This window comes from Caloenas nicobarica, chromosome 12, assembly GCF_036013445.1.
Source record: "Caloenas nicobarica isolate bCalNic1 chromosome 12, bCalNic1.hap1, whole genome shotgun sequence".
NCBI classification, from domain to species: domain Eukaryota; kingdom Metazoa; phylum Chordata; class Aves; order Columbiformes; family Columbidae; genus Caloenas; species Caloenas nicobarica.
The window spans coordinates 1,873,398-1,895,833 of record NC_088256.1 but is presented as its reverse complement, the minus strand read 5'-3'; positions in this window follow the sequence as shown (position 1 = coordinate 1,895,833).

Sequence of the window (22,436 nt, the reverse complement as noted above, 5' to 3'; positions counted from 1 at the left end):
TGCGTCCTTTGCAGGACTGTGAGGGCAGGTGAAGGAGCCCATGACAGTGACAAAGAATTGGGTTTTAATAATTTTACCAGAGCAGCTTTCTAGCATGAGTTTGAGAGGACGGGAATGTGGCTAAAAGATGGCTTTGCATCACAGGGGAGACCACAGAGGTTCCCACTGCTCCTGCATAGGGTTTATCACATAAAGTACAAGGTGGGTGGGGATTTTTTTCCTCTCCCCTGCGTTGTTTCCATCAGCTTAGCAGTGTAGGAGGGCAGTGAAGGGTGTTTCCACAAAAACAGCTGCTTTGCAACAGCAAAACCCTATGCAGAGCCTTGTGTAGCGCAGTGGCCCAGTGTCTAAGGAAACCCTGGAGAGAGATATATAGGTACACACAAAAAATAAGCCAAGCCAAACTGGTTTGAGAACACCCGCATGCAGGAGAGCTTCTTGTTGAAGGCAGGTTCAGACATGGATGCAGCGCATATTCCAACCCCAAACAACTGCAGAAACACAAGGTCAACGCTCACCGTGTCTGGACTCCCTTAGTGCCCTCCCGATGCCTTCAGCAGTGTGAAGGGTGGCTGCTGGTGTTTGGGGGACTCTCAGTGTCCCCCGAGATGGATCATGGCTCAGATTTCCAGCAAGGGAGTGAGCAGCCGGCTCTTCCTGACTTGGGAGAACCTCGGCGGAAGCGAAGGACCCCATCTCAGCACCATGTGTGGTTGTGGAGGGTCTCACCTGTATCAGCCCGCAAGCCAGCAACACCAGCACCATCACAGCAGCCAACACCTGCTGGCACCAGAACCAGGAGGTGGTGCCCAAGCACCGAGGCACAAGAAAGCCAGGAGGGTGAAGGTTCATGCAGTAAGACGGGTGCTGCAGTTCTGCAGGCCAGCAGTGACGTGTTTCTCAAAGGCAGGAATGTCCGGGACAGGGTTTTGAGCTGGAGCAAACATGCGGACCTGTTGGGAGCAGGAGCTGCCGCAGGAAGCGTCCCAGCGCTCCGTCGAGCAGGACTCCTGTCACAGCCCCCAGCGTGTCTCCAGTGGGGGCACCTGGCAGACCCTGGGGCCAGACTCCTGCCTGGGGGATGAGCCGTGGCAGAGTGGCCGGCAACCCCTGGCCACAGGCGTCACCGCTCAGCACAGAGTCCAAGGAAAGAACAAAGCCAGAGCAGAGGGTGGCCTATGGCCCCGAGCAGGCGACCATCTGGATCAGCCAAAGAACCAGAGAAGTCACCAAGAGAGGTCAAGTTTGGAGCAAGAAGGCTCTGGCAGAAATCCGCAAGTCCCCTGCTGAAAAATCTGAGAGCAGCATCAATACACAGAATAGGTGGGTAAATGGGATGGAAACAACGAGGCAGCCAACAAGGCAGGCATGACGGCGAGGCAGCGAGAAGGGCTGCAGGCAGCAAGCACAGCATGGCAGCAAGCTGGTGTCGAGGCAGGATTCAGAGCGTGGCAGTGAGCAGGTCCCAGGGCAGCAGTCACAGCCCCACCAGCCTGGAGAGGAGCAATCAGGGCAGCCTGACAAGCAAAGGAAGGGCCACGCGTTACCCTCTGACAACAGCCTGCTGCTGCTGCTCAAGCTGGAGCACAGAAGTCTCCAGGGACTAAAGCCTGTGGCAGAGGGGCGAACAGCTGAACTTCAGAGGAAAAAAAGTCAGGCAAGAGCAGAAAGACACACGGTGCAGCTGTTCCAGGGCCCAACAGCTGGGCTAGGGGAAGCTGAGCGAACCTATGGCCTCCAGTCTCTAGAGCAAGGGACCCTGGATGGGCCGCACAGAGAAAATCCTCATCAGCTGTGAAGAAAAAACAGGTGACACTAATTCAGAGAATCCATGAAAGAGCTCAGCACACTGCCATGTAGCAGTCCTTAAAGGAAAGAGGTACTGGCACTCTTGAGGTGTGTGGTGGTCCAGAGAGTGAGAGGCACAGGGCTTGCAATTGCTTCTGCCAAGTCATTGACGTGGCTGTGAAAAAAGAGACCAAGGGCAACGGGAATGCCCTGATGGTGGAGCTGGAACAAAAGCCTCAATTACCCACTGCCAGAGAGGGACTCACAAACAGGGAACACTGCTGCACTTGCTGCCATTGATGGCAGTGCACCAGCACTGTGGAGGAGGGTCTTTAAAAATGGAGGGGCAATTGGCTCATGTAGGTGCTCCAAAACACCCCTGCAATGAAGAGCTTCCTTATGAGACGAAGGTGATGCCGTATGGTGCAGGGATTAGGTCAACCAGGCCAAGTTGGCAATAGATCTGCAGTGTTCAAAGTCCTTGACTTGAACTGGAGACAGGCAGGTGGGAAGGGAGCTTGAAGGGGGATGCAGCCAGACAGATTGCCTGCACCCGTCTTTGTCTCGAGGTGGACCAGGAACTGATGAGCACGGGGGGAAAAGTGTCATTTTTTATTGGCTTTATTACTATGTAAAAAGCATCCAAGGCCGAGCAGAGGCTGGCATCACCATGTCCTCAGGGCAGGTGAACGCCGCGGTCGCCGTCCACGCGCCCATCCCTCGCGTGCCACCCTGAGCCGCTCCCTCTGGACGCTGCGCAGGCTCAGGAGCAGCCGCGTGCCCAGGGACCCGCGTGGCGCTGGCAGCCGGGCTCTACTCCTCTTGCTGTCCCGCGATGCAGCTACAGCGGAAAGCCCTGCGCAGAGCCCGGAGCGCCCTCCTGAAGCGGGAAGGCCGTCGAGCCGGGGCGTGCGGGAGGTTGGTGGTGCCTGTGGGGGTAGGAGAGCTGTAGGCGAGGGGCAGGGCGGGCAACCGACAGCCCCTGCCTGCCCCCGCCACCGAGGGCTTCCCTCAGGGAGGGGTGGCTGGGGACTGGCCCCCTGTGCACGCAGTGCCACAGGCCTGGCCCGGGTGCCGCTGGCTGGGACAGCCGGGACAGCCCAGCCCTCACTGGGATGGTGCTCAACTTGGGGACGTACCTTGCTCATCCTCGGGCGCGTCCCTGCAGCTGGAGCAGGACTGTGTTTCATCTCCGTGCTGGGAGGCCACCTGCATGGAGACAGCAAGAGCACAGGGGATGGAGGGGATGTGGGTGCCATGGCACGGGGAGCACCAGGCATCTCCCTGCCGCACACAGCCCAGGCACCGCGCCGGCCTCCGGCGACTCGGGATGCCCGCTGCCGGCCGTGCACCACCAGCTCACCTGCTGCTGAGGATCCGCAGCCACGGGAGAAGCCGCTGCACGTCCTTCATCGTCCGCGGCTGGGGCAAGGTCGAGTGTGCCAGCGTCTGCCGGAGGCTCTTGAGGCATCCAAGAAGCCACCTCCTCCTCGTTTGCTGCCGGGCAGACGATGGCTGTGCTGGGCTCTCCTTGGTGGTCTCCACACATTGGAGAAACCCTGTTTTCTCCTTCGGTGTCTTCAGCTGGGACGAGAAGGGCTGTGCTGGCCTCTCCCTCAGGCTCTCCAGCCAAGGGAGACTCGCTGGTGTCAAGTCCTGCGGCTGTTGGTGCTGCCATTGCCACATCCAAGCATTGGGCCAGCTCCGGCTGTTCCACCGCTTGCTGGCCAGGTCCCGGGGTCACAGCCAGAGCCCTGCGCGTGGCCTCGCTGACGAGGTACTCCACAGTGTCCCACACAGCCACATCGTCCTCTGTGGGGCTGTGCTGGGCAGGTGCCGGGCTCTGTGCCTCCGCTGCCGCCTCAGTGTCCGTGCAGCTGGGCGAGCCAGAGCCCTCCTGGGGATCTGCAGGGGCATCCTGGAGGTGCTCCTGGACCGAGGGGTTGACCCAGATGCTCTGGATGGTGTAGTGTTCACCCTGGCACCCCTCTTTGCTCTTCTCCTCTTCCAATTCCGCACGTTGGGCCAGGTCCTGCTGTTCCCCAGGCTGCTCGCCAGTTCCCTGGATCACAGCCACAGCCCTGCGCACCGCCTCACTGACGATGCGCTGGGCTGCGTCCCACAGAGCCGCGTCGTCGGCTGTGGGGCCCTGTGGGGCAGGTGCCGGGCACTCTGCCTCTGGTGCTGCCGCTGTGTTGGTGCTGCGGGGCCAGACAGAGCCCTCCTGGGGACCTTCATGGTGGTCCTGGAAGCGCTCCTGGACCGAGGGGGTGACCCAGGTGGAGTGCACGGTCTGCTGGCCCAGGCTGTGGCTGACCTGTGGGCAGGAGGAGGAGGAGGACACATGGGATGGAGGCGGCATGTCCGGCCCCGCGGCAGCTGCCTGCGGCCCCGTCCCACCACCGGCCTCTCCCTCCTGCCCCGTCCCTCACCTGTGGCCTATTGAGCAAGGCCGGCAGCCGGAAGGGCTGGGAGTGGGCGTTCGCCTCCTTGTCCATGGGCATCTTGGGTCTAGTCTGTCGCAGAGCTGACACGGGCACCCAGGGGAGATGCTGCCTCCTAAGAAGCTGCTGCCTCCTGAGAAGCTGCTGCTTTCTGAGAAGTTGCTGCCTCTTGAGAAGCTGCTGCCTCCTGAGAAGCTGCGGCCTCCTAAGAAGCTGCTGCCTCCTGAGAAGCTGCTGCTTCTGAACAGCTGCTGCCTCTTGAGAAGCTGCTGCTTTATGACAAGCGGCTGCCTCCTGAGAAGCTGCTGCTTTCCGAGAAGTTGCTGCCTCTTGAGAAGCTGCTGCCTCCTGAGAAGCTGCTGCCTCCTGAGAAGCTGCTCTCCTGGGAGTGAGCACCCCAGGGCTCTTGCTCCTTATATACCCCCACGGTCACTGCGTGCACCCCCATGTCACAATGGCCTCTGGCGATGACGAGGCGCCCACATCACAGAGCCCGGGCGGTCGCCACCGAGACACCCACCTGCGGGCCCGGCTGGGACCGGCTGTGCCCGGCGTGGGGCAGCCCCTGCTTGAAGGAGGAGGGAGCAGAGATTGGCAAGGGAAGCTGTCCCCAGCACACAGGACCCCGTCCCCCAGCGCTTTACTCAGAGATGCTGCTGGCCGCTCCACTACACCTGCAAGAATCCGCATTCAGAGTTTGCTTGTAGGACAAACCAAGGGCCACTCTACAGCCCCACCACACTGATTCTTTGTTTTCAACATGATCGTCATTACTTTTCTGAAGGAGCATAAAGAAGCTACACGAGCCTTTGAAGAACTTGCTAAGGCTTTCATGTCAGTCCCTCCTTTAGGACTCCCAGATGTGAGTAAACCATTTCTTTTTGCTTACAATGCTAGAAGCAAAAGGGGGACATTGGCTTTCCCCACCAAGGTTTCTGAAATATCAGGCTATACAGAATGATGTAGAAATCATCGTCATTAACATTGTCAACCCAGCTTCTTTCCTTAGCGGAAACATTGGAGAATCAGTTCATCATGATTGCCAGGAGATCAGTGAAGCAACATACTCCAGTCAACCAGATCTAAAGGACAGTCCTATGGAAAACACTGAGAACTGCTTGATGGATGCAAGCAGCTGTATCCTGAACGCTGAAAGGCATGCTGGTTCTGCTATAGCCATGAAGTGATGCAATCTGGACTTCCACCTAGAAGTACTTCTGCACAAAAGGCAGAAATAATTGCCCTTATTCGTGCTCTGGAACTAGCTCAAGGTAAAATGGTTAACATCTATACTGACTCGAGGTATGCTTTTGGGGTCGTGCATGCGCACGGAGCAATTTGGAAACAAGAGACCTCTAGAACTCTCAAGGCAAACATATCAAACATGCAAACGAGATACTGAAGTTATCGGAAGCAGTTCAACTTCCTAAGAAGGTGGCAATCATGCATATCAAGGCACACCAGAAAGTGAGCTCACAATCGGAAAAAGGGAACGAGCTGGCGGACAGAGAGGCAAAACTGGCAGCTAAACAAAAGGTAAGAATAGAAAGTGCCTTAGTCCCCGACGGGCAGGTCTCTTTGGAAGGTAAGCCAACTTATTCTAGATTTCGAGGGATCATATAATTAGAAAGGCTGGGCTCACAGCCCACAGGGAAGACTTATTGCTACCTCCTATTTCGTTTGGCCTTTAGTAAGGGAAGAGCACAGAAAGGGCCATTGGGGAGCAGAAGCACTATATAAACATTTGATCAGAAAAGAAGAGCGAGAAATTTGTATACTACCCTAAGACGGGGAACACAGCAATGCGATCTTTGCCTGCAGACTAATCCTAAGAATACACCTGAGCCAGAAATGGGTCAAATCGAGAAAGGAAATGCACCTGGGCAACAATGGCAAAGAGATTTTTCAGAACTCCCAAGAAAACTGGGGTACCAATATTTGTTGGTACTAACTGATACCTTTTCAGGTTGGCCAGAAGCATTCCCCACCAGAACAGAAAAAGCTGGGGAGGTGACTAGAACACTAGTACAAGAAATAATACCAGAGTTTGGAGTTCTGGCTGTTATCTCCTCTCATAGAGGGCCGCATTGTTCTGGGTCATTGGAGGGGGGCAACGAGAGGAGGTGGTCTGAGTCAAGTGACCACAAATTGACTAATGGGAGTGTTCCATCCCATTCACGACTTCCTGGATTTAAAAGGTGGACCCAAAGGACTCTCACTCTCTTCTGCCGGGTCTCCTGCTGCTTTGCTTCGTCTCTGTGTTTTTCTGCTGTCCCTGCAAGCTGAGGCCTCGTGACAAACTGAATCTAGTTCTGGCTGGCTGAAGGATCCTGCCGAAGCAGCTGCTGGGATTGCAAGACTGGTTCTATAATATTTGTTCTGCTTTATTTTTCTCTATGTTTATTTAGTAGCGTTAGTAAAACGTTTTCAAATTTTCCAGCTTTCTTCTCTCTGTTCTTCTTTTCCTTTCCTCTCAAAATCGCCTGTCCTTAGTGAAAAAGGGGGAGGAGAGGGAGGGCGGAAAACGGGACGGGGAAGAGGGTTAAGGAAAATACATCTGCTGTGGTTTTTGATTGTCTCCCCGTGATCAAACCACGACACACATTTATTTCAGAAGTTATACAGCAAGTCAGTCAGCACTTGGAAATAGGCTGGCAACTATATACCCCGTAGGGGACTTCCGCTATGGGGTACACAACTGAACAAAATTGGGAAACGTGTTTGGACTCGGAGTAGGGGTTTGGATGGGCCAGTACGTAACATCCAACCGGGAGATTATGTGCATGTGAAGTCTCTTGCAGAAAAGACTTTGGAACCACAATAGGAAGGCCATTTCAAGTCGTCCCGACATCCTTCACTGCTAAAGAAAAGAACGCCCGGATCCATCATTCCCGAGTGAAGAAAGCCTGCAAAGCACCATGAAGGGTAACCCAGGTGCAACCTGGAAAATTGTATTTCTTACGGTCAGAGCCTTAGGACATGGGTGGGATGAAAACTGGCATGGGAAGGTGAGGAATAATTGGAATCTTTCAGACTGTCGGACGCACACGATCCTCCCAAGAGAAACAGAACCAACACTGTTTGCTGTACCCCATCCAGACTGGTATAGAAAAGGGGGTGCATGGGGAAAGTGGGATGCAAACTGAAGGCAAACTCATCTCTGCGGGTAAGATCTGAATAAAGCCATGGGGGAACGCTTTAAATGGGTGCTTTGGAATCAAACCAATCAGAGTATATGTGTTAGATTGCCCACTTCTGCAGGAGAGAGTTTTGAGTTTGTGGTAATTAACCTAAACTTTTCTGAAATTCTATCAAAGAGATGAGATGATGTCCACCTTGACATGTTTTGGTCCTTCTGGACCTTCTGGGTGACCTTTTGGTCCTTCTGCTCCTTCTGGGTGACCGGCCCGGGTGGCACTTACTACATTGGCACGAAGAAACTCGAAAGAAAAGACAAATGCTACAACTGCAGTGAGCGGACTCACCACGCCAAAGAATGCAAGCTCCCATCGCAGCCTCAAACATGCCATTTCTGCCGGAGCACCAGCCGTGTGCTCGCCAGCTGCCCCAAAAGAGCTCAGCAGCGCAGCAGACAAACACCGGGAGCCTGGCTTTTGCATTCTACAGTTGTTTGTTGTGATAGTAACTCAAATGTTGCGTTGAACATTAAAATTCTGTTTGTTCTTTGAAGGACAGCGATGGGTTTTCTCAGGTAGAAGTAGCCTTCTTAGCTGTGCTCAGAGAAAACATAGATAAAGAATCATCATATTAGTACAAGAATTTACTAACCTCTTAAAAAAAGGGGGATCGATAGAGGGGATTAACTAACTAACACTTCAAGAACTAACACTTCGAGAACTAGAGCTAACCCTTAACCCACATCACAATTGCCTAGCCTTGCTTAGCTTTGCGTAACTTCTTGTATGAGAAACGGGAGTTCGCTGACGACTTGACAGGCCTTGCAAAGATAAAAAAACCCTAGCTGCATCCTTGGGTCAACTAGAGAAGAGAAACTTGGGCCCAGGACAGGAGATCTGCCAGTTCTAACCAACTCATCAGTTTGAGTCCCAGCCAACTCAGCACACCAGGCCAGAGGTAAAAGTGTACAGGGAAGAAGACCCCGGTTCACCATCACTGCGCAGGTGCAACCAGGAGGGGCCGGAGGTGGAGGCTATGGAAATGATTTCCCGGCACTCATTGTAATAAGAACCGCCTTCTGGGGGACAGGTTATGGATATGCATAGGCGTTCCTAGAACTTCCGTGGATATGTAACGCTTTACAGCTTTTCACCAAGCTCACAGCTACGGGAAATTTACACAGGTCTTAGGTGGAATTATTTAGCCGTGTGTCCAGCGCTTTCAATAAACACACCTTCTTTACAATCTCAAGGTTGTGAACGTCATTTCCACGCCTCAGTTCAATGCTTTTTAGAGAGCTAGAAGAAAATATGCACCAAAAATGAGGAAAAAAAGTCTGAAAGCTGAAGAAAAAACAGCACTTCTTTAGAATCAGATTGGAAGCCACTCTGACCCGCACTGCTAATGACTAAAGCACAACCAACCTAGAAGTTTCTTGCAAGTGTCATACCAACACACCCAGAGCATCTCCATTTCTTTTTCCTCATTTTAAACTGGCAGATATTGATTTTTCCACAAGAAAATCCCCAATGTAAGCAAGACTCACTGCTCAGCACACCGGTCCTGCACTGACCTTCCCAGCAACAGGCTTCAACACCTGTTGAAGGTGTTCCATAATACGATTCCTGCCACAACTTGATCCCTGAGGTAGAAAATGACACCACTGCCGTTCTCTTCTCTTTGCTTTGGGACTCGAGGCACTGGGGGAAAACTTGGAGAAACGTCAGCTTCTGGTGCTTCTGCTTCTGTTTCAGTCTCTTGATCGAAGAGATCTTGTCCCTAAAGCAAAGAGAAGAGACGTCAAACATCCAGTGCAGAAAAGCAGCAGCAGCTCTTTGCCTGTGATGTTGAGAGCGGAATCAAGAGCAGGGCCCTGTAAGAGACGGAGGCGTTTTCCTCTGAGTTGCGTCCGGCAAAAGTAACTTTCAAGAAGACGAGAATGAAACGATCCTAACATGAAGCACAGCGCTGACCATTCCTGACTTCCATCGGCAAAAGCAAAAGGCAGAACACTCTGCTTCTTTAAGGCAGCATACACAAAATAATGATGCTTAGAACCACACCAACTCTTCTGTGCAAAACCTGATCGTTTTATTGCTATGGAGGAAATTCAGCCTCCCTGGGAAAAGAAGTCTCAATTTTTGTGAATGACTTACCCGAGGCCTTCTTGGAGGAACGTTAGGTTTTCATCACATTTTACTATCAAAACCAGCCTTTAAGGCTTGGTGTAGAAAAGAAGCAAACCGATTGATGTCTCCTGGAGCTCTTCAGTGCCATCGGACCAACTCTCTGGCCACTACACAGCGAGACACAAAAGCCTTTGTGCACGGAGACAGCTGTGTTACAAGTGTTCCCAATCCAGCTGAGGAAACAGATGCTTCCCACAAAACGATTTGGGTATCTCGAGATGTACATCACTACCGTTCCGGCCAACACCCCAACTGACTTCTTGTGGCACAGCCCCGCAGCAGCAGAACGTGTCGCCGGTCGCCTCACGCGTGGCGAGCGCAGCTTGGAGAGCTGTGGTAAGTTACTGGCTTTGTTCCGTGTCAATTTTACTCCTTTTGCTTTTCATGAACTGAGGCTGTTTCATGCCCATTTCGTCATGAAGTTCGACTTCCCCTCAAAGTGCTGGCATCACCTTATCCCGGAGAAGGACCGCACTAGGAGCAGGAGGAATACACCAGTCCAAGCCAGGTAAAGAAGGGCTCTGCTCCGGGCACCTGGCGGTGCCGTGCTCCGTCCTGAGCCCTCGGCCGATGGCGATTCGACTCCGCCCTTCCCCAGCTGAAATTCCCCGCAGGGCAACTCGGCAGCTGGATGCAGAGAAGAGAGATGCTGCTGCTGCCCGGTGCTGCCCTAGTGACTGCAATTAGCTCTGGCTCTATGCAGTGTGCCGGGGTGCTGGGGAAGAGGAGGATGCTGCGAAGGCTGCTGCCCAGGCCATGCAGCAGCCACAGACAGCCGTGGCTGGTCTGCAATGGGCCACACAGGCTCTTGGCTAACTGGGTTTATACCTGAGCCTCCCTCTATTTTTAGGCCCCAGAAATCCAGGGCGGAGGAACTCGCGTCTGAGATGAAGCTCTGCGTGGGTCGATTTCTTCTGAAGAGCAGCACTGTTTGTGGCCCTTGTCCCCGGTGTCTCAGGCCTGAACCTGCTCTCGTGACGCTGGAAGCCTTGTGCATCAGGGCCTTGCGCAGAGATGGATCACGGCTCAGATTTCCAGCAAGGGAGCGAGAAGCCGGCTCTTCCTGACTTGGGAGAACCTCGGCGGGAGCGAGGGACCCCATCCCAGCACCATGTGTGTGTGCGCAGGGTCTCGCCTCTATCAGCTCATGTAGATGCTCCGAAACACCCCAGCAACGGGGAGGTTCCTTGTGAAACGAAGGTGATGCCGTATGGTGCAGGGATTAGGTCAACCAGGCCAAGCTGGCAATAGATCTACAATGTTCAAAGTCCTCGACTTGAACTGGACACAGGCGGGTGGGAAGGGAGCTTGAAGGGGGATGCAGCCAGACTGCCGGCTTGTGGCAGCACCAGCCCTGGGCTTCCCGCAACCAATGCCGGGACACCCCGAGGACAGAGATTGCCTGCACCCGTCTTTGTCCCAAGGTGGACCAGGAACTGATGAGCACGGGGGGAAAAGTGTCATTTTTTATTGGCTTTATTACTTGATAAAAAGCATCCAAGGCCGAGCAGAGGCTGGCAGCACCATGTCCTCAGGGCAGGTGAACGCCGCGGTCGCCGTCCACGCGCCCATCCCTCGCGTGCCACCCTGAGCCGCTCCCTCTGGACGCTGCGCAGGCTCAGGAGCAGCCGCGTGCCCAGGGACCCGCGTGGCGCTGGCAGCCGGGCTCTACTCCTCTTGCTGTCCCGCGATGCAGCTACAGCGGAAAGCCCTGCGCAGAGCCCGGAGCGCCCTCCTGAAGCGGGAAGGCCGTCGAGCCGGGGCGTGCGGGAGGTTGGTGGTGCCTGTGGGGGTAGGAGAGCTGTAGGCGAGGGGCAGGGCGGGCGACCGACAGCCCCTGCCTGCCCCCGCCACCGGCGGCTTCCCTCAGGGAGGGGTGGCTGGGGACTGGCCCCCTGTGCACGCAGTGCCACAGGCCTGGCCCGGGTGCCGCTGGCTGGGACAGCCGGGACAGCCCAGCCCTCACTGGGATGGTGCTCAACTTGGGGACGTACCTTGCTCATCCTCGGGCGCGTCCCTGCAGCTGGAGCAGGACTGTGTTTCACCTGTGTGCTGGGAGGCCACCTGCATGGAGACAGCAAGAGCACAGGGGATGGAGGGGATATCGGTGCCATGGCACGGGAAGCACCAGGCATCTCCCTGCCGCACACAGCCCAGGCACCGCGCCGGCCTCCGGCGACTCGGGATGCCCGCTGCCGGCCGTGCACCACCAGCTCACCTGCTGCTGAGGATCCGCAGCCACGGGAGAAGCCGCTGCACGTCCTTCATCGTCCGCGGCTGGGGCAAGGTCGAGTGTGCCAGCGTCTGCCGGAGGCTCTTGAGGCATCCAAGAAGCCACCTCCTCCTCGTTTGCTGCCGGGCAGACGATGGCTGTGCTGGGCTCTCCTTGGTGGTCTCCAGACATTGGAGAAACCCTGTTTTCTCCTTCGGTGTCTTCAGCTGGGACGACAAGGGCTGTGCTGGCCTCTCCCTCAGGCTCTCCAGCCAAGGGAGACTCGCTGGTGTCAAGTCCTGCGGCTGTTGGTGCTGCCATTGCCACATCCAAGCGTTGGGCCAGCTCCGGCTGTTCCACCGCTTGCTGGCCAGGTCCCGGGGTCACAGCCAGAGCCCTGCGCGTGGCCTCACTGACGAGGTACTCCACAGTGTCCCACACAGCCACATCGTCCTCTGTGGGACTGTGCTGGGCAGGTGCCGGGCTCTGTGCCTCCGCTGCCGCCTCAGTGTCCGTGCAGCTGGGCGAGCCAGAGCCCTCCTGGGGATCTGCAGGGGCATCCTGGAGGTGCTCCTGGACCGAGGGGTTGACCCAGATGCTCTGGATGGTGTAGTCTTCACCCTGGCACCCCTCTTTGCTCTTCTCTTCCAATTCCACGCGTTGGGCCAGGTCCTGCTGTTCCCCAGGATGCTCGCCAGGTCCCTGGATCACAGCCACAGCCCTGCGCACGGCCTCACTGACGATGCGCTGGGCTGCGTCCCACAGAGCCGCGTCGTCGGCTGTGGGGCCCTGTGGGGCAGGTGCCGGGCACTCTGCCTCTGGTGCTGCCGCTGTGTTGGTGCTGCGGGGCCAGACAGAGCCCTCCTGGGGACCTTCATGGTGGTCCTGGAAGCGCTCCTGGACCGAGGGGGTGACCCAGGTGGAGTGCACGGTCTGCTGGCCCAGGCTGTGGCTGACCTGTGGGCAGGAGGAGGAGGAGGACACATGGGATGGAGGCGGCATGTCCGGCCCCGCGGCAGCTGCCTGCGGCCCCGTCCCACCACCGGCCTCTCCCTCCTGCCCCGTCCCTCACCTGTGGCCTATTGAGCAAGGCCGGCAGCCGGAAGGGCTGGGAGTGGGCGTTCGCCTCCTTGTCCATGGGCATCTTGGGTCTAGTCTGTCGCAGAGCTGACACGGGCACCCAGGGGAGATGCTGCCTCCTAAGAAGCTGCTGCCTCCTGAGAAGCTGCTGCTTCTGAACAGCTGCTGCTTTCTGAGAAGCTGCTGCCTCCTGAGAAGCTGCTGCTTCTGAACAGTTGCTGCCTCCTGAGAAGCTGCTACTTTCTAAGAAGTTGCTGCCTCTTGAGAAGCTGCTGCCTCTTGAGAAGCTGCTGCTTTATGACAAGCGGCTGCCTCCTGAGAAGCTGCTGCTTTCTGAGAAGTTGCTGCCTCTTGAGAAGTTGCTGCCTCTTGAGAAGCTGCTGCCTCTTGAGAAGCTGCTCTCCTGGGAGTGAGCACCCCAGGGCTCTTGCTCCTTATATACCCCCACGGTCACTGCGCGCACCCCCATGTCACAATGGCCTCTGGCGATGACGAGGCGCCCACATCACAGAGCCCGGGCGGTCGCCACCGAGACACCCACCTGCGGGCCCGGCTGGGACCGGCTGTGCCCGGCGTGGGGCAGCCCCTGCTTGAAGGAGGAGGGAGCAGAGATTGGCAAGGGAAGCTGTCCCCAGCACACAGGACCCCGTCCCCCAGCGCTTTACTCAGAGATGCTGCTGGCCGCTCCACTACACCTGCAAGAATCCGCATTCAGAGCTTGCTTGTAGGACAAACCAAGGGCCACTCTACAGCCCCACCACACTGATTCTTTGTTTTCAACATGATCGTCATTACTTTTCTGAAGGAGCATAAAGAAGCTACACGAGCCTTTGAAGAACTTGCTAAGGCTTTCATGTCAGTCCCTCCTTTAGGACTCCCAGATGTGAGTAAACCATTTCTTTTTGCTTACAATGCTAGAAGCAGAAGGGGGACATTGGCTTTCCCCACCAAGGTTTCTGAAATATCAGGCTATACAGAATGATGTAGAAATCATCGTCATTAACATTGTCAACCCAGCTTCTTTCCTTAGCGGAAACATTGGAGAATCAGTTCATCATGATTGCCAGGAGACCAGTGAAGCAACATACTCCAGTCAACCAGATCTAAAGGACAGTCCTATGGAAAACACTGAGAACTGCTTGATGGATGCAAGCAGCTGTATCCTGAACGCTGAAAGGCATGCTGGTTCTGCTATAGCCATGAAGTGATGCAATCTGGACTTCCACCTAGAAGTACTTCTGCACAAAAGGCAGAAATAATTGCCCTTATTCGTGCTCTGGAACTAGCTCAAGGTAAAATGGTTAACATCTATACTGACTCGAGGTATGCTTTTGGGGTCGTGCATGCGCACGGAGCAATTTGGAAACAAGAGACCTCTAGAACAAGAGGTCTAGAACAAGGCAAACATATCAAACATGCAAACGAGATACTGAAGTTATCGGAAGCAGTTCAACTTCCTAAGAAGGTGGCAATCATGCATATCAAGGCACACCAGAAAGTGAGCTCAATCGGAAAAAGGGAACGAGCTGGCGGACAGAGAGGCAAAACTGGCAGCTAAACAAAAGGTAAGAATAGAAAGTGCCCTAGTCCCCGACGGGCAGGTCTCTTTGGAAGGTAAGCCAACTTATTCTAGATTTCGAGGGATCATATAATTAGAAAGGCTGGGCTCACAGCCCACAGGGAAGACTTATTGCTACCTCCTATTTCGTTTGGCCTTTAGTAAGGGAAGAGCACAGAAAGGGCCATTGGGGAGCAGAAGCACTATATAAACATTTGATCAGAAAAGAAGAGCGAGAAATTTGTATACTACCCTAAGACGGGGAACACAGCAATGCGATCTTTGCCTGCAGACTAATCCTAAGAATACACCCGAGCCAGAAATGGGTCAAATCGAGAAAGGAAATGCACCTGGGCAACAATGGCAAAGAGATTTTTCAGAACTCCCAAGAAAACTGGGGTACCAATATTTGTTGGTACTAACTGATACCTTTTCAGGTTGGCCAGAAGCATTCCCCACCAGAACAGAAAAAGCTGGGGAGGTGACTAGAACACTAGTACAAGAAATAATACCAGAGTTTGGAGTTCTGGCTGTTATCTCCTCTCATAGAGGGCCGCATTGTTCTGGGTCATTGGAGGGGGGCAACGAGAGGAGGTGGTCTGAGTCAAGTGACCACAAATTGACTAATGGGAGTGTTCCATCCCATTCACGACTTCCTGGATTTAAAAGGGCGACCCAAAGGACTCTCACTCTCTTCTGCCGGGTCTCCTGCTGCTTTGCTTCGTCTCTGTGTTTTTCTGCTGTCCCTGCAAGCTGAGGCCTCGTGACAAACTGAATCTAGTTCTGGCTGGCTGAAGGATCCTGCCGAAGCAGCTGCTGGGATTGCAAGACTGGTTCTATAATATTTGTTCTGCTTTATTTTTCTCTCTGTTTATTTAGTAGCGTTAGTAAAACGTTTTCAAATTTTCCAGCTTTCTTCTCTCTGTTCTTCTTTTCCTTTCCTCTCAAAATCGCCTGTCCTTAGTGAAAAAGGGGGAGGAGAGGGAGGGCGGAAAACGGGACGGGGAAGAGGGTTAAGGAAAATACATCTGCTGTGGTTTTTGATTGTCTCCCCGTGATCAAACCACGACACACATTTATTTCAGAAGTTATACAGCAAGTCAGTCAGCACTTGGAAATAGGCTGGCAACTATATACCCCGTAGGGGACTTCCGCTATGGGGTACACAACTGAACAAAATTGGGAAACGTGTTTGGACTCGGAGTAGGGGTTTGGATGGGCCAGTACGTAACATCCAACCGGGAGATTATGTGCATGTGAAGTCTCTTGCAGAAAAGACTTTGGAACCACAATAGGAAGGCCATTTCAAGTCGTCCCGACATCCTTCACTGCTAAAGAAAAGAACGCCCGGATCCATCATTCCCGAGTGAAGAAAGCCTGCAAAGCACCATGAAGGGTAACCCAGGTGCAGCCTGGAAAATTGTATTTCTTACGGTCAGAGCCTTAGGACATGGGTGGGATGAAAACTGGCATGGGAAGGTGAGGAATAATTGGAATCTTTCAGACTGTCGGACGCACACGATCCTCCCAAGAGAAACAGAACCAACACTGTTTGCTGTACCCCATCCAGACTGGTATAGAAAAGGGGGTGCATGGGGAAAGTGGGATGCAAACTGAAGGCAAACTCATCTCTGCGGGTAAGATCTGAATAAAGCCATGGGGGAACGCTTTAAATGGGTGCTTTGGAATCAAACCAATCAGAGTATATGTGTTAGATTGCCCACTTCTGCAGGAGAGAGTTTTGAGTTTGTGGTAATTAACCTAAACTTTTCTGAAATTCTATCAAAGAGATGAGATGATGTCCACCTTGACATGTTTTGGTCCTTCTGGACCTTCTGGGTGACCTTTTGGTCCTTCTGCTCCTTCTGGGTGACCGGCCCGGGTGGCACTTACTACATTGGCACGAAGAAACTCGAAAGAAAAGACAAATGCTACAACTGCAGTGAGCGGGCTCACCACGCCAAAGAATGCAAGCTCCCATGGCAGCCTCAAACATGCCATTTCTGCCGGAGCACCAGCCGTGTGCTCGCCAGCTGCCCCAAAAGAGCTCAGCAGCGCAGCAGACAAACACCGGGAGCCTGGCTTTTGCATTCTACAGTTGTTTGTTGTGATAGTAACTCAAATGTTGCGTTGAACATTAAAAATCTGTTTGTTCTTTGAAGGACAGCGATGGGTTTTCTCAGGTAGAAGTAGCCTTCTTAGCTGTGCTCAGAGAAAACATAGATAAAGAATCATCATATTAGTACAAGAAAAAGGGGGATCGATAGAGGGATTAACTAACTAACACTTCAAGAACTAACACTTCGAGAACTAGAGCTAACCCTTAACCCACATCACAATTGCCTAGCCTTGCTTAGCTTTGCGTAACTTCTTGTATGAGAAACGGGAGTTCGCTGACGACTTGATAGGCCTTGCAAAGATAAAAAAACCCTAGCTGCATCCTTGGGTCAACTAGAGAAGAGAAACTTGGGCCCAGGACAGGAGATCTGCCAGTTCTAACCAACTCATCAGTTTGAGTCCCAGCCAACTCAGCACACCAGGCCAGAGGTAAAAGTGTACAGGGAAGAAGACCCCGGTTCACCATCACTGCGCAGGTGCAACCAGGAGGGGCCGGAGGTGGAGGCTATGGAAATGATTTCCCGGCACTCATTGTAATAAGAACCGCCTTCTGGGGGACAGGTTATGGATATGCATAGGCGTTCCTAGAACTTCCGTGGATATGTAACACTTTACAGCTTTTCACCAAGCTCACAGCTACGGGAAATTTACACAGGTCTTAGGTGGAATTATTTAGCCGTGTGTCCAGCGCTTTCAATAAACACACCTTCTTTACAATCTCAAGGTTGTGAACATCATTTCCACGCCTCAGTTCAATGCTTTTTAGAGAGCTAGAAGAAAATATGCACCAAAAATGAGGAAAAAAAAGTCTGAAAGCTGAAGAAAAAACAGCACTTCTTTAGAATCAGATTGGAAGCCACTCTGACCCGCACTGCTAATGACTAAAGCACAACCAACCTAGAAGTTTCTTGCAAGTGTCGTACCAACACACCCAGAGCATCTCCATTTCTTTTTCCTCATTTTAAACTGGCAGATATTGATTTTTCCACAAGAAAATCCCCAATGTAAGCAAGACTCACTGCTCAGCACACCGGTCCTGCACTGACCTTCCCAGCAACAGGCTTCAACACCTGTTGAAGGTGTTCCATAATACGATTCCTGCCACAACTTGATCCCTGAGGTAGAAAATGACACCACTGCCGTTCTCTTCTCTTTGCTTTGGGACTCGAGGCACTGGGGGAAAACTTGGAGAAACGTCAGCTTCTGGTGCTTCTGCTTCTGTTTCAGTCTCTTGATCGAAGAGATCTTGTCCCTAAAGCAAAGAGAAGAGACGTCAAACATCCAGTGCAGAAAAGCAGCAGCAGCTCTTTGCCTGTGATGTTGAGAGCGGAATCAAGAGCAGGGCCCTGTAAGAGACAGAGGCGTTTTCCTCTGAGTTGCGTCCGGCAAAAGTAACTTTCAAGAAGACGAGAATGAAACGATCCTAACATGAAGCACAGCGCTGACCATTCCTGACTTCCATCGGCAAAAGCAAAAGGCAGAACACTCTGCTTCTTTAAGGCAGCATACACAAAATAAAGATGCTTAGAACCACACCAACTCTTCTGTGCAAAACCTGATCGTTTTATTGCTATGGAGGAAATTCAGCCTCCCTGGGAAAAGAAGTCTCAATTTTTGTGAATGACTTACCCGAGGCCTTCTTGGAGGAACGTTAGGTTTTCATCACATTTTACTATCAAAACCAGCCTTTAAGGCTTGGTGTAGAAAAGAAGCAAACCGATTGATGTCTCCTGGAGCTCTTCAGTGCCATCGGACCAACTCTCTGGCCACTACACAGCGAGACACAAAAGCCTTTGTGCACGGAGACAGCTGTGTTACAAGTGTTCCCAATCCAGCTGAGGAAACAGATGCTTCCCACAAAACGATTTGGGTATCTCGAGATGTACATCACTACCGTTCCGGCCAACACCCCAACTGACTTCTTGTGGCACAGCCCCGCAGCAGCAGAACGTGTCGCCGGTCGCCTCACGCGTGGTGAGCGCAGCTTGGAGAGCTGTGGTAAGTTACTGGCTTTGTTCCGTGTCAATTTTACTCCTTTTGCTTTTCATGAACTGAGGCTGTTTCATGCCCATTTCGTCATGAAGTTCGACTTCCCCTCAAAGTGCTGGCATCACCTTATCCCAGAGAAGGACCGCACTAGGAGCAGGAGGAATACACCAGTCCAAGCCGGGTAAAGAAGGGCTCTGCTCTGGGCACCTGGCGGTGCCGTGCTCCATCCTGAGCCCTCGGCCGATGGCGATTCGACTCCGCCCTTCCCCAGCTGAAATTCCCCGCAGGGCAACTCGGCAGCTGGATGCAGAGAAGAGAGATGCTGCTGCTGCCCGGTGCTGCCCTAGTGACTGCAATTAGCTCTGGCTCTATGCAGTGTGCCGGGGTGCTGGGGAAGAGGAGGATGCTGCGAAGGCTGCTGCCCAGGCCATGCAGCAGCCACAGACAGCCGTGGCTGGTCTGCAATGGGCCACACAGGCTCTTGGCTAACTGGGTTTATACCTGAGCCTCCCTCTATTTTTAGGCCCCAGAAATCCAGGGCGGAGGAACTCGCGTCTGAGATGAAGCTCTGTGTGGGTCGATTTCTTCTGAAGAGCAGCACTGTTTGTGGCCCTTGTCCCCGGTGTCTCAGGCCCGAACCTGCTCTCGTGACGCTGGAAGCCTTGTGCATCAGGGCCTTGCGCAGAGATGGATCACGGCTCAGATTTCCAGCAAGGGAGCGAGAAGCCGGCTCTTCCTGACTTGGGAGAACCTCGGCGGGAGCGAGGGACCCCATCCCAGCACCATGTGTGTGTGCGCAGGGTCTCGCCTCTATCAGCTCATGTAGATGCTCCGAAACACCCCAGCAACGGGGAGGTTCCTTGTGAAACGAAGGTGATGCCGTATGGTGCAGGGATTAGGTCAACCAGGCCAAGCTGGCAATAGATCTACAATGTTCAAAGTCCTCGACTTGAACTGGACACAGGCGGGTGGGAAGGGAGCTTGAAGGGGGATGCAGCCAGACTGCCGGCTTGTGGCAGCACCAGCCCTGGGCTTCCCGCAACCAATGCCGGGACACCCCGAGGACAGAGATTGCCTGCACCCGTCTTTGTCCCGAGGTGGACCAGGAACTGATGAGCACGGGGGGAAAAGTGTCATTTTTATTGGCTTTATTACTTGATAAAAAGCATCCAAGCCCGAGCAGAGGCTGGCAGCACCATGTCCTCAGGGCAGGTGAACGCCGCGGTCGCCGTCCACGCGCCCATCCCTCGCGTGCCACCCTGAGCCGCTCCCTCTGGACGCTGCGCAGGCTCAGGAGCAGCCGCATGCCCAGGGACCCGCGTGGCGCTGGCAGCCGGGCTCTACTCCTCTTGCTGTCCCGCGATGCAGCTACAGCGGAAAGCCCTGCGCAGAGCCCGGAGCGCCCTCCTGAAGCGGGAAGGCCGTCGAGCCGGGGCGTGCGGGAGGTTGGTGGTGCCTGTGGGGGTAGGAGAGCTGTAGGCGAGGGGCAGGGCGGGCGACCGACAGCCCCTGCCTGCCCCCGCCACCGGGGGCTTCCCTCAGGGAGGGGTGGCTGGGGACTGGCCCCCTGTGCACGCAGTGCCACAGGCCTGGCCCGGGTGCCGCTGGCTGGGACAGCCGGGACAGCCCAGCCCTCACTGGGATGGTGCTCAACTTGGGGACGTACCTTGCTCATCCTCGGGCATGTCCCTGCAGCTGGAGCAGGACTGTGTTTCACCTGTGTGCTGGGAGGCCACCTGCATGGAGACAGCAAGAGCACAGGGGATGGAGGGGATATCGGTGCCATGGCACGGGAAGCACCAGGCATCTCCCTGCCGCACACAGCCCAGGCACCGCGCCGGCCTCCGGCGACTCGGGATGCCCGCTGCCGGCCGTGCACCACCAGCTCACCTGCTGCTGAGGATCCGCAGCCACGGGAGAAGCCGCTGCACGTCCTTCATCGTCCGCGGCTGGGGCAAGGTCGAGTGTGCCAGCATCTGCCGGAGGCTCTTGAGGCATCCAAGAAGCCACCTCCTCCTCGTTTGCTGCCGGGCAGACGATGGCTGTGCTGGGCTCTCCTTGGTGGTCTCCACACATTGGAGAAACCCTGTTTTCTCCTTCGGTGTCTTCAGCTGGGACGACAAGGGCTGTGCTGGCCTCTCCCTCAGGCTCTCCAGCCAAGGGAGACTCGCTGGTGTCAAGTCCTGCGGCTGTTGGTGCTGCCATTGCCACATCCAAGCGTTGGGCCAGCTCCGGCTGTTCCACCGCTTGCTGGCCAGGTCCCGGGGTCACAGCCAGAGCCCTGCGCGTGGCCTCACTGACGAGGTACTCCACAGTGTCCCACACAGCCACATCGTCCTCTGTGGGGCTGTGCTGGGCAGGTGCCGGGCTCTGTGCCTCCGCTGCCGCCTCAGTGTCCGTGCAGCTGGGCGAGCCAGAGCCCTCCTGGGGATCTGCAGGGGCATCCTGGAGGTGCTCCTGGACCGAGGGGTTGACCCAGATGCTCTGGATGGTGTAGTCTTCACCCTGGCACCCCTCTTTGCTCTTCTCTTCCAATTCCACGCGTTGGGCCAGGTCCTGCTGTTCCCCAGGATGCTCGCCAGGTCCCTGGATCACAGCCACAGCCCTGCGCACGGCCTCACTGACGATGCGCTGGGCTGCGTCCCACAGAGCCGCGTCGTCGGCTGTGGGGCCCTGTGGGGCAGGTGCCGGGCACTCTGCCTCTGGTGCTGCCGCTGTGTTGGTGCTGCGGGGCCAGACAGAGCCCTCCTGGGGACCTTCATGGTGGTCCTGGAAGCGCTCCTGGACCGAGGGGGTGACCCAGGTGGAGTGCACGGTCTGCTGGCCCAGGCTGTGGCTGACCTGTGGGCAGGAGGAGGAGGAGGACACATGGGATGGAGGCGGCATGTCCGGCCCCGCGGCAGCTGCCTGCGGCCCCGTCCCACCACCGGCCTCTCCCTCCTGCCCCGTCCCTCACTTGTGGCCTATTGAGCAAGGCCGGCAGCCGGAAGGGCTGGGAGTGGGCGTTCGCCTCCTTGTCCATGGGCATCTTGAGCCTCGTCTGTCGCAGAGCTGACACGGGCACCCGGGGGAGATGCTGCCTCCTAAGAAGCTGCTGCCTCCTGAGAAGCTGCTGCTTCTGAACAGCTGCTGCTTTCTGAGAAGCTGCTGCCTCCTGAGAAGCTGCTGCCTCCTGAGAAGCTGCTACTTTCTAAGAAGTTGCTGCCTCTTGAGAAGCTGCTGCTTTATGACAAGCTGCTGCCTCCTGAGAAGCTGCTGCTTTCTGAGAAGTTGCTGCCTCTTGAGAAGCTGCTGCCTCCTGAGAAGCTGCTGCTTTCTAAGAAGTTGCTGCCTCTTGAGAAGCTGCTGCCTCTTGAGAAGCTGCTGCTTTATGACAAGCGGCTGCCTCCTGAGAAGCTGCTGCTTTCCGAGAAGTTGCTGCCTCTTGAGAAGCTGCTGCCTCCTGAGAAGCTGCTGCCTCCTGAGAAGCTGCTCTCCTGGGAGTGAGCACCCCAGGGCTCTTGCTCCTTATATACCCCCACGGTCACTGCGCGCACCCCCATGTCACAATGGCCTCTGGCGATGACGAGGCGCCCACATCACAGAGCCCGGGCGGTCGCCACCGAGACACCCACCTGCGGGCCCGGCTGGGACCGGCTGTGCCCGGCGTGGGGCAGCCCCTGCTTGAAGGAGGAGGGAGCAGAGATTGGCAAGGGAAGCTGTCCCCAGCACACAGGACCCCGTCCCCCAGCGCTTTACTCAGAGATGCTGCTGGCCGCTCCACTACACCTGCAAGAATCCGCATTCAGAGTTTGCTTGTAGGACAAACCAAGGGCCACTCTACAGCCCCACCACACTGATTCTTTGTTTTCAACATGATCGTCATTACTTTTCTGAAGGAGCATAAAGAAGCTACACGAGCCTTTGAAGAACTTGCTAAG